Source organism: Sciurus vulgaris, assembly GCF_902686455.1.
Source record: "Sciurus vulgaris genome assembly, chromosome: 18".
Lineage (NCBI taxonomy): Eukaryota > Metazoa > Chordata > Mammalia > Rodentia > Sciuridae > Sciurus > Sciurus vulgaris.
Genome location: NC_136479.1, coordinates 27,427,264 through 27,438,580, shown reverse-complemented (window position 1 = coordinate 27,438,580; position 11,317 = coordinate 27,427,264).

The window sequence follows — 11,317 nt, the reverse complement described above, 5'->3', positions numbered from 1 at the left end:
TGCGGCCGCGGCCTTGCGCTGGGCCGGGAGCTGCTTCGTCTGGCTGGCCGCAAGCGCCCCGACGCAGTGCACAGAGAGCGCAGGCGCAAGGCTCAGGAGTTCAGCCGCAAGGTAGGGCTCGGGGGCGGGGCTATAAATGGGGCGGGGTTATAAATGGGGGCGGGGTGAGGGCGGGGCGCTAAACTCCCTTGGGCTGTTGCAGAGTAAACTTCCAGAGGCAGATTTACTGTAAATAGAAAAGGGCTCTGTATCTAATTTTGTAATTTTGTTCACATGATATGGGCATTTTCTTTCTTTTTTTTATTGAGGTGCTATAGGCGTAAAGTACAGTACACACACACACACACACACACACACACCCTTGTAACCTCCATCATCAAAATGTACAAAAAATTCAATACAGATAATGGAATGTAGGCTATAGAATAATTCCTTCAACACAGAAGGCTCCCACCTGTCCCTTTCCCAGGCTATCCTCCTCCTCGTAGTTACTGCTATTCTGACGTCCATCATTACCATTTTGGCTGTTTGTGAACTTCATATAACAGAATTATTCAGTATGTACTGTTCAGTGCAGGGTTTCTGTTGCTCAACATTGTATCTGTGATTTTTGTTCACTTTGTGTGTGGCAGCAGATCCTTTTATTGTTGGTGTTTTTTAAAGATAGCGCCCCCTCAACCTGCACAGCAAGCAGGATGGCTGGTTGGCTGCAGGACTCCCCCATCCCAACTTTCCAAAGGCATTTCCTAACCAGACTTCAGCAAAAATAGGCTCTGACAGGTCACACGTGGAAAGTCTGAGTGACTCTGAAGACTGAGTTGGGAACCTGGAATGACCAAGGCCATAAGAGGAGCCCAAGTTGTGAATCACTTGCTGAAGCAAGGAAGTGGCCAAAAAGAGAGATGGAGGCATGTCTCAGGGATCCAGGGCTGAGAAGGAAGACTGGAGGACAGATTGGCAACACCTTCAGGTCATCCACCCTCACACGGCTGCTCTCCAGGACTTTCAGTAGTGGTCCTCATTTAACTAAGGCTCCAGCAGAATGAAGAGTGAACCTAAGTGTGACAGGAAATAATCTGGAGTTGGGACATTCCACTACCACCCCTGCCTGAAGCTTAGGTCCCACCTGGACGCCAAGCCTAGGAACTAAGAGGTATCTGCTTACTTACTGGAACATCTGAGTTCATGGACTTATTCTCCACAGAAGAGGAATTGCTCAGTCCTGCCCTTGGCAGGGCCTGGCTATAGAATTAGTGGTCTCAGGAAACCTGGAAACCCTGTTGAAGTTTGACTATTGCAGAAATGGCTCCCAGTCCCACTTCCCACGTATCAGATCCCCAGCCACTACAGCCCTTCTCCAACCTTCAAGCTTGGACCAATCTTCCCTACTTCTAAACTGACCCCCATCCCCAGGAATCTCTTCTCCATTGTGTACCCTGGCATGCCCCCTGCTGGGCCCTTCAGCCTCTGTAACAAGGCACACACACTCCTGTGTAGTAGTCAGCTGTGGGGTCCCTGAATCCCCAGTGTCCAGCTCCTCAACCATTGTGACTCTCTGGGCTGGTGGTGTAGTTCAATGATAAAGCATGAACTTAGCATGCGGAGACTCTGGGTTTCATTCCAAGCACCACAAAAATTTTTTGTTTAAGTTGTGATTTTCTTCCTATACCCAGATAAATTCTGCAGCTATAACAAACAAAATTAACATCTTGGTACCTTTGCACTACAGTTTACCCACACGAAGTCCTCCAAGGGTTCAGGCGACTTTCCAGAGTAGCTGATATCCACATGAGGGTTCAGCATTTCAGACTCCACCATGTCAGTGTGAAGTTTGAAGTTTCTTTGTGGAAGAGGAAACAAGCATGGAAAAGGGAGCCTTGGCTCTTAGAATGGCAGAGTCCATCAATACTCATCGGCCAAAATTGGTCACACTGCTGTTCCTCAAGAATGCTGGGAAATGTAGTCTTTTGTGTGTTCAGGAAGAGGGGGAAGATCTATAAAAATTGATAAAAATTAGTAATATCTGCTGCAATCCCAGATGGCCTGTCAGAGAACCAAAAGCCTGTCCCAAACACCACTTAATTCCTCCAGGGTTGGAAGTGGGCACACTCAGAGCCCCAGCTGAGTAGAGTGGATATGGAGATCTGGCCAGGAAGTAGGGCTGGCTAGGGTGGAATCTACCATGCTGCCAGCTGGCCCAGCTGAGGTGGGTTTTCTGGCAAGAAAGAGTGGAGAGTGGTGGATTCTAGTTAGGGCTCCCCCAAAACCCTCAAAAGCCAAGTGAACCCTCCTCCCCCCCGCAAAAAAAGACTGCCTCCTGAAGATGAAGGGCCTCTGCAGAGCCTCAGCCAGTTCTCATAACCAGCCCCCTGGGTACTCTTTAGCACTCTGCCTGCCCCAGTTTTTCCTCCTTGAAGTAGCTGATATTTAATAGAAAATCCATTAGGGTCCCGTGATGGTGTCTCATGCTTAGATGTAGGTTGAGAACATCTGGGTAATAACTGACACCAAAACCGCACTGTGGCACAGGCCCCAGGAGGGGGGAGTTATTTTTTCCTCTTTCTTACATAAAATATCTTTGCAGCTAGCCATGTTCTCCTTTGAATTGAAGCTGCTGCTGACTTTGATTTTAAGCCAGCAACCTCCCCAGTACATGAGAAGGGGGTGCCTGGTGCTGCAGGTGCCCTACCCACAGGTCAGCTAAGGGCCTACAGGAATTGCAATGCAAGGCTGCTCTCTGGTTTAGTTCCATGAACATGCACTAGTGCCTTCTCTGTAGCAGGCCCTGTGCTTGCAGAGCTGCATAAAAGTTAGACAGAGGGGAGACAGTGATATGCACAGATTCATGGTGAGAATGTGCTAGATTCAAACACACACAGAAAGTAGCTTCTGCCTGGATCCCTCAAAGACCACTGCCAATGCCTACTAATCCTCTCTAGTGTCACTCTTTGGAAAGCCTGTCCTACTTCCCTGGTGGAACCATCTAGGAAGCAGTCAGATGTACAAGTTCAGGAGTAAGCTCTAGGGGGAAGAACAAGATCTCAGTTACCATCTGGGGTACTTGACCAGAGCAGAGACATGGATTGCTGCAAGTCAAGGGCAGACTATGGTAGTTACAGGTGGTCGTATGGAAATAGAACACATAGACAGCTCTGGGCTAGAAAAAGGAAGAGAATGATTGAGTTGTGGGATCAAGGGAGCATTCATTCATTCATTCATTCATAGTTTTGGACAGACTTGAACATTTATATAAGCTGTGGGGAAGGAGGCAGTAGAGAAGCTGAAACGATGCATTGAGTAGTCATTGACTCAAACTTGTGAAGGGGAAGCAGCCATCAACCAGACAGACAAGAAGCTTGGTCTCCGAAACTAACATTCCTTCAAGGAAGAGACAATAAGCAATTGAACAAATCAATAAACAAGTGATTCCAGATAATGAAAATGAAGTGAGGAAAGAGGGCGATCGAAGTCACTTTGATAGGGCGGTCAGGAAAGGCTCATCGAGAGGATGACCTTTGAGTTAGAAGATGAATGACAAGCAGCTCATAGAAAGTGAGGGTGAGAATATGGGGCAGTGGGGAGTCAATGACCTGGTAGGTTGACTTTTGTCAAGAAGGAAATTCTGGGCTGGGGAGATAGCTCAGCTGGTAGAGCGCTTGCCTTGCACAAGCACAAGGCCCTGAGTTTGATCCCCAGTACCACAAAAAAAAAAAAAAAAAAAAAAGGAAATTCTTTTTTAAAAAAAATATTTTTTAATCGTCAATGGATCTTTAATTAATTAACTAATTAATTAATTTATATGTGGTGCTGAGGATTGAACCCAGGGCCTCACACATGCTCAGTAAACACTCTACCATTGAGCCACAACCCCAGCCTAAGAAAGAAATTCTTAATATCATTCTGGAGGGTTCGAGGCAAAAACGCTGGGTCTGTTGGGAAGTTTGGAGGTGGATACAGGGAGGTGGTACCTGACAACCCCCATTCAGGCTAAGATTGCACCCATGAGCCCCTGAGAGAAAAACGAATGGCTTGCTCAGCCACCCAGCCTCCCTTCCTGCTTCAAGGTCAGCTCAGAATGTCAGTGACCCAGAGACATACCAGACTTTCCGCTAAAAAGAGAGGGCTCTCATGGAGTGTATTAGTCAGGGTTCTCTAGAGGAATAGAATCAACAGGAAGTATGATTATAAAAAGGGATTTATTAGATTGGCTTACACGATCAGAAGCTGAATAGTCCAAAATGGCCGTCTGCATCTGGAGAGCTGCACAGTCTAAGACGCAAAAGCCCCAGAACGAGAAAGACCAACAGTGTTACCCTAGTCAGAGACCAAGGCTTCTGGAAACTACCTGGAGAATCACGGGCAGAATCCGCTTTGGAGGAGTGAAGAAGCCAGAGTGCGTATCCTCAGATGGTCCAAGCAGCAATCAAGAGCCCGTTCAAGAAGAGCCAAGCTTGCATCTGCATCTGCTTCCTTGTTCTTCCAGCTTATATTCCATCCTTTGGGCAGTGCTGCCACGCTTAGGGAGGGGCCCCACTTCAGTTCACTACTTCCACATTCCAATCATTCCTAGATCTGCCCTCATGGACACACCCAGAATCCTCTTAATCATTGGCATCTCTTCATCCAGTCAAGTTGACAATTCAAATTAACCATTACATGGAGCATGCACTTTCAATGGGTAAATTTTATGGTATGTGTCCAATTCAATGTAATCGTCATAACCATCAAATTTAGAACACTTGTGATCTCCGCCCCCCCATAAAAAACTTGGCACCTCTTAGCCATAACTCCACATGTCGTAGTTTTAAACAAAGATTGATAACATCAGTTCATCATCATCACTAGCCAGATAGTACCACATTGTATCCAATCTAAGATTTTGGGCTGGGGATGTAGCTCAATGTAGAGTGCTCCCTAGTATGCATGAGACCCTGGGTTCAATCCTAGTACTGAAAAAAAAGAGGCAAATCTAAGATGTGATACACTGTTATTATTTCATTTAATACTAAGAAACAAAAATCTTGCTAATTAATATGACACATGCTTCCTTATGACCTTTTTATCACTTAATTTAGTAGTTACTGAAAGAGGTCTGTTAGATTTATTTAGACATTTGGTGCCAACAGGGCACATAACTTAGTGCTAGTAAAAATAGGAACACCTGCAACTTATTCACACATGCACAAGAATAATAACTAGCAATAAGACACATCCTGATTTCAGAGATGTTCAAGTATGAAAAATTCTCACCCTAGAATCAGTGATACACATGTTGATAGTATGGAGGGTACTTGACTACAAAATAATGGAAGTTGACTCCATTAATAAGCAGGAAAGAAATCTGTGGGAGTGGTAGTTCACAGAATCAGCGCTGAGACAAGCTTAGAATCAAGAAAGGATTTCCAACCAGGAACACAGCTGTCCTAAAGCACCCTTCAGGAGAATCTGCTCAGAGTGCACTCTGGGGCTCTGTTACTTCCCTGAACAATCTTTGCATTTTGACATCACTCCTTCAAGAGCCAACGTCCTGGCCACCAACAAGCCAAAGAGCCTCTGAATAGCCAAAGCTGCAACATAACCACTAGGATATTGTCTCCCACTTAGTTTGGGGTTTTCTCCCTTCATGGTGGGATAATCAAGAAACTACAAAGACTGCCAGGTGCTGTGGCACATACCTGTAATCCCAGCAGCTCAGGAGGGTGAGGCAGGAGGACCAAGAGTTCAAAGGCAGCCTCAGCAACTTAGCGAGGTCCTAAGCAATTCAGTGAGACCCCGTCTCTAAACAAAATATAAAAAAGGGCTGGGGATGTGGCTCAGTGGTAAGCACCCCTGGGGTCAATCCTGGTACCAAAAAATAAAAAAATAAAAAAACTACAAATATCCCCCCCCCCATGGATGTGCTGCAGTTATTTAGGCCATATTGTCAGATATTTATATGGCTTTCAACATCTAAGTATTATAACAATGAGGAGGTAGACCTCCTCACTCATACATCATCCTGCATTTGTCAGGACATAACTAGGATAAATTCCTAGACATCAGGTCATTGGATAAAAGAATGGACCTTCGACACATTTAATACGTTACCTTCCAAAAACATTGTGTGCATTTGCAGGGCCATTTTCCATGGCTGCACGCTCCTCTGAATAGACATGCCTTGGTGAGTGTGAGCTGATTTGAACACCAAGGGGAAGAAAACAAAAGTCCGGAGGGAGATCTGAGGGAGTCAGAATTCAGGGTGAGCAGTGCACTCCGCTACGTTTTTATGAAGTCAGAATGTTCTCTGTGGGATCTCTCAGCAAACAGCGCAGTGGAAGAGAACATAGTATTATAATAATAGTAACTAGCAATTAGTGAGTGCCTGGCACATTTTTCAGCTCTTGTATTTATTCCTTTGATCCTTAGGATATTCATTAGAATAGTTTTCCCTGGGTTTGAATCCTGATCCCATAACCTTGCAACCCACTTTGATTCTTGTTTTTTTTTTGGGGGGGGGGGGTGCGGGGGAATCGAACCAAGGGTCTTGTGCTTACAGGTAAGCACTCTACCGACTGAGCTATCTCCCCAGCCCCAACCCACTTTGATTCTTTGACCTGTTTTGCCCACAAATTCCTTTCCTGAAGTCACTTCACCTCTATCAGTCTGCTTTTTTGTTTGTTTGTTTGTTTAGATATATAATGAAAATCTAGAGAAAGCTGTGAGGTTTGAAATGTGATATAGGCAAAACCCTCTCCATGTCAGCTAGTCTGTGGAAGCAAAGAAAGAGGAAGACAGAGGTGAGTGATTCTCCCTGGCTCTACCATGGATCCCTCCTTGCAGGTGGATGAAATCTTGGGGGACCAGCTGACTGCCAAGGAGCAGGTGTTCACTGCACTGAAGCAATTTGCAGCTGAGCCACGGGTGGATGACCTGGTGTGGGCGCTCACCCTGGCATTGCCCCGGGAGGCCCGTGGGCCACTCCTGGAGAACCTCAGGTGACTCAGTCAGGGGTGGGGTGGGCAGGGAGGGTGAATTTCACTCAATATTGTCCTCTTTCCCATCACCACCCTGAGCACCCCACCAGCACAAGTGGCTCTTGAACTGGCCCCCAACACACCTGCAGCCCAGACAAGGATAGACTAGTTATCCTGAAAGGCAAGCAGAGAAGCTGCTGTTGGCTTGTGTGAGATGCAGGGGCTGCCAGCCACTAGTCTGCTACAGGCCTCTCTGAGGGCCCACCTCCTGATATAAAGCCACAGTTGCTCCATACCAACCCTAGATGGTGGAAGTCTCCAGAGAACACCAAGATATTCCCAGTTCTTTACTGAGCCTGAGCAGAAGAAGCACAGTGGGAGGGCAGGAAGCTTTGGACAGTGCGGTGTGGACCCGGACACCCACTCCCAACCCTGCAGACAATGCCTTTTAATGATGATGATGGTGGTGGTGGTGTGTTCCAAGGACCTCACCAGGCTCTTGAGGAACACCCTTTTGCTGAATTTCCCTGGTGCTATTATTAACCCCATTTCACAGAGGCAAACTGAGGCTCAGAGAGGTTCAGAGACTGGCCTAAAACCACGCAGCAAAATAGTGGCAGTCCAAGGACCCTAAAGCTACTCAGCTGTGCATTTTCTGCTATTCTGTTCAGGCTTGGACTCACCCTCTAAGTTTGTCAATAAAATAAAATAAAATAAAATCCTTATGGGTCCTCACCTGGAGTGACCCAAGTGACCTAGGAATCTAGGGATCCCATCTCTTTCCTTGAGGGACTCACTGCCTGTCCAGGTTGGATCAGACTTCCCCTGGGGCTTTCTCCATCCGGATCCTGTGGGGCCTTCCCTTCAACTTCCTTTTTATCGCCCACCCACCCCCACCTTCGCCTCAGGGCCTGCGACTGCCCCAGCCCTTGGGTTCCAGGGCTCAGCCCGCCCCATCCCCTCGCTGCCATTCACCCCGCAGCCTGCCCCTCCCTGTGGGCCTGGCCAATGTCAGGGACCGGGCTGGCCACCCCCCCGCCCCCACCAACCCCGGGCGCAGCGTCTCGGCTCTGCAGCAGAGCATAGGAGGCCACCCGAAAGAGGCCACCATGAGCTGCCTGGGGTGAGTAAGGGTCCTGCCCCTTGCTGGGAAAATCCGGAGAGGGAAAAAAAAAAAAAAAAAAAAGTTATTTCTAGAGCTGAATTTGCCACGGAGATGATGCACGGGCGCCGAGGGCTCCCTGGGGAGGTGACAGTGGGCTGTCCCCCTCCCCGCCCTACCAGAGTTGGGCTGACCGGGAGGGCTCAGGCGGCGCCGTTGTCCCTAGGGAAGTTGGCACGCTTGTCCCCAGGCTGCCGGTGGCAGGACTCAGCGGGAGGCCCTCTCGATTTCCCTCGGTGCTGCTCGGCTTAGGTCCCCGCCGCCCCTCCCCGGACAGCCCCCGCCCCTGTCTTTCCGGGTTGCTCTTCGTCCCCCAGTGACCCGCGGCCAGGCAGCAGGTCAGGAAGGCGGAGCGGGGGTGGGGAGCGGTGGCTCTACTTAAATCCTGGGAAGCGGGAACCCAGGACTCCTGGGGAAGCCCGGTGCCCCTAGCATCCTGGGGGCTCCTGGGGAGGATGAAACAGCAGCCTGTATTGTCAGCGGGTGTCAAATGAGACAGGAAAATTGGGGAGGCTGCTGGAGGAGGGGGTGGCACCCAGCTGGGCTCTGTAGGGAGAGGGTTACCCTGTCATTAGGGCTTCAGCCACCCCACCCCACCCCACCCCACTCCACTTCTCCACTAGGGCTTCCAAACACCCCATCCCCAGGTCTGGCCAGTTGCCACCAGCCTCACCTTTTACTGGGCTCTAAGGTGGGTTCTGGGTTTTTGGTGGAGATGGCAGTGCACTGCCTTCCTGGGAGAGCTCAGAGCAGGCAGGAGGGTCCAGCCACAACTAGCTGTGATTCTGAGGCCTGAGCACCAGCTCGTCCATGGGAAATCAGGACAGGCTCCTTTCCATTGGTAGCAGGTGTTAGTGCTGTGGCTCAGACAGTGACTTGGGGGGTCTGGTGGTGTGTCCTGTGAAGATGGGAAGAGAGTCCCCAAAGAGAGTTTGTCAAGACCAGGATGAGGGAGGTGTCACAGTGGCCCTTGGAAATCAACTGTGCCAGCTGTGAGCCACCCAGCATAGAATGGGGCATGGGGCACAGGGAGACTCTGGTCTGGCAGGAGAACCCACGTCAAGGAGAGACAAGGCTTAACAGGTTGAGCTGCCACAGGGTGATGGGTGAAGAAATATGTGTGTGTACATGACAAAGCTCCACATGGAAGCTAGAACTCAAATCAAAGCTAAAACAAAGTTTGGGGAGCAGGAGGAAGGAGCATTGAAACCATAGCCTGGGTCATCTGGCACAGTAGCTACTAGCCACATGGGTTATTTAAATTTTCAGTAATATTCAATATAATTTAAAGTTCAGCTTAGTCTCACTAGCCACATTTCAGGCACCTGATAGCCACATATGGCTAGTGACGAAAGGGACAGTGCTGACAAGAGAACACATCCAGGCTCCTTTGAAAAGCAGTATGAAGAGGTGCAAGACGGGTCTGTGGCTGCAATGTAAGTGAAAGGAGGCTTCCTTTATAATATCAGTTAATGCTGTGACTCAGAGCCTAATTTGGGTCTGTCCCCAGAGGGATCCTAGTCTGATGAAGTGATAAAATGACTTTCTAATTAGGACAGGCCAGGCAGTTTGGAAAGTGTGATGTGGCCAGGAGGGAACAGGAAAGCAGTCAGTTAGGTGGTCTGCAGGTGTTTCAGGGAACATGTGAGGGAGGGGAGGGGGTGAGACAGTGGGGTGGAGAGGGAAGCAGCTGAGAGAGTGGAAGGAGCTGCAACTTGAAATTGAGACAGACTCGGAACCCCAGGTCCCTTCACTGACTGTGCAACCTTAAACAGGTTCATTGACCTTTACAGTTTGTAAAATAGGTCTGGTTAACCTGTGTGTTTTCAGCAGGGTTCTTGGTAGGAAACCATATAAATGAACCCTGCCAACTGTAGGCAGAAAAGAGATTAGCTGACAATCTGGAGGTGTGAGAGGGACCATCTGCACCCCCTCCACCTCTTCTTCAGTGACAAGTGCTGGGGACTCCACAATATGGAGTTATTGGAAGAATTCTATGAGCCAGTGTAGGTAAAGTGCCAGCCACATAGTATGTGCTCAATTAATATTGACTTCTTTTGGGGGGTCTCTTTTTTTTTTTTTACATATGCAGATTTTTCAAATGTGATGCTATTGCCATTTTGGGCTCACTATTTCTCTGTTGTTGGCAGCTGCCCTGTGTGTATCGGAAGTTTAGCAGCAGCATCTACCCAGAGGATGCCAGCAGCAGTCCCCTAGCTGTCATTTTGTGAAAACCCAAAATGTTCCCAGAAAGAGTCAATGGCTCCTGGGGGAGGGGCAATGTTGCCCATTTGAGAACTACTGCCCTAGACTGGTCTTTGGGAGCACTCTCTTGCCGAGGCAGCTACTTCAGAGAAGCCCAGCTATTGATACCTGTCCCCTGGCTCACTCATGCTGCCTTGGATCATTAAAAGAACCAGATCCTGACCCATCAGGGGCTGTCACTTTGCCCATATGGACCTGGCCCTAAGGCAACGGGTCTGGAATCCAGCACAAGCATTTGCTCCATGCTTACATCTCTTCTGCCCTTGGCACAGTGGACAGTTTTCATAGCCTTTGGGTGAGCCTGGTTCTGGACCATTGCAGCTGGCACAAAACCACCAGAAACGGCTCTGTCATGATGCCTGCCTGGGGAGGTGGCTGTAGCCCAGCCGATATCAGCAAATGGGGCTGAGAGGGTTATTAAACATTTCTCTCCCGGGCTGGGCTGAGGACAAGGTGTGGGGAGATCATGGCTTGAAGGACTTTGGCTCTGGCTTCCTGCTGCTGCCAGGGAGAAATGCAGCCCTGAGATGTCATAGAAGGGTGTTGGTCTCACTGGGACCAGGAATTGGGGGATGAGACGTGCTGGGTAGTATGGCCTGGTCAGCTCTCTCTGCAGGTTCTTTCCGGTGGCAACTGCAGATCCGTCCCTGGTGAGGTGTTCCTTTGAGGAACACAGAGGATAGGTTGCGAGTTTTCCTACTCTGCAGTTTGAGCCTATCTGGGTGGTGTCTGTCTCTTGCTGAGGCCATGTCCACCATTGAGGTTGCCTCTGAGAAGCCCCCTCTGGGATGCCTTGAACTGGCTCCCCAAAATCTACCATTTTTACCCCAGATCTCAGATCCCAGATCCTGGCCTCTCCAGCAGTAGGGGAATGACCATGCAGAGCTGCAGAGCGTGTCCCTGGCGTCCGCTACTGTTCTGACTTCCAGGGAGTGGC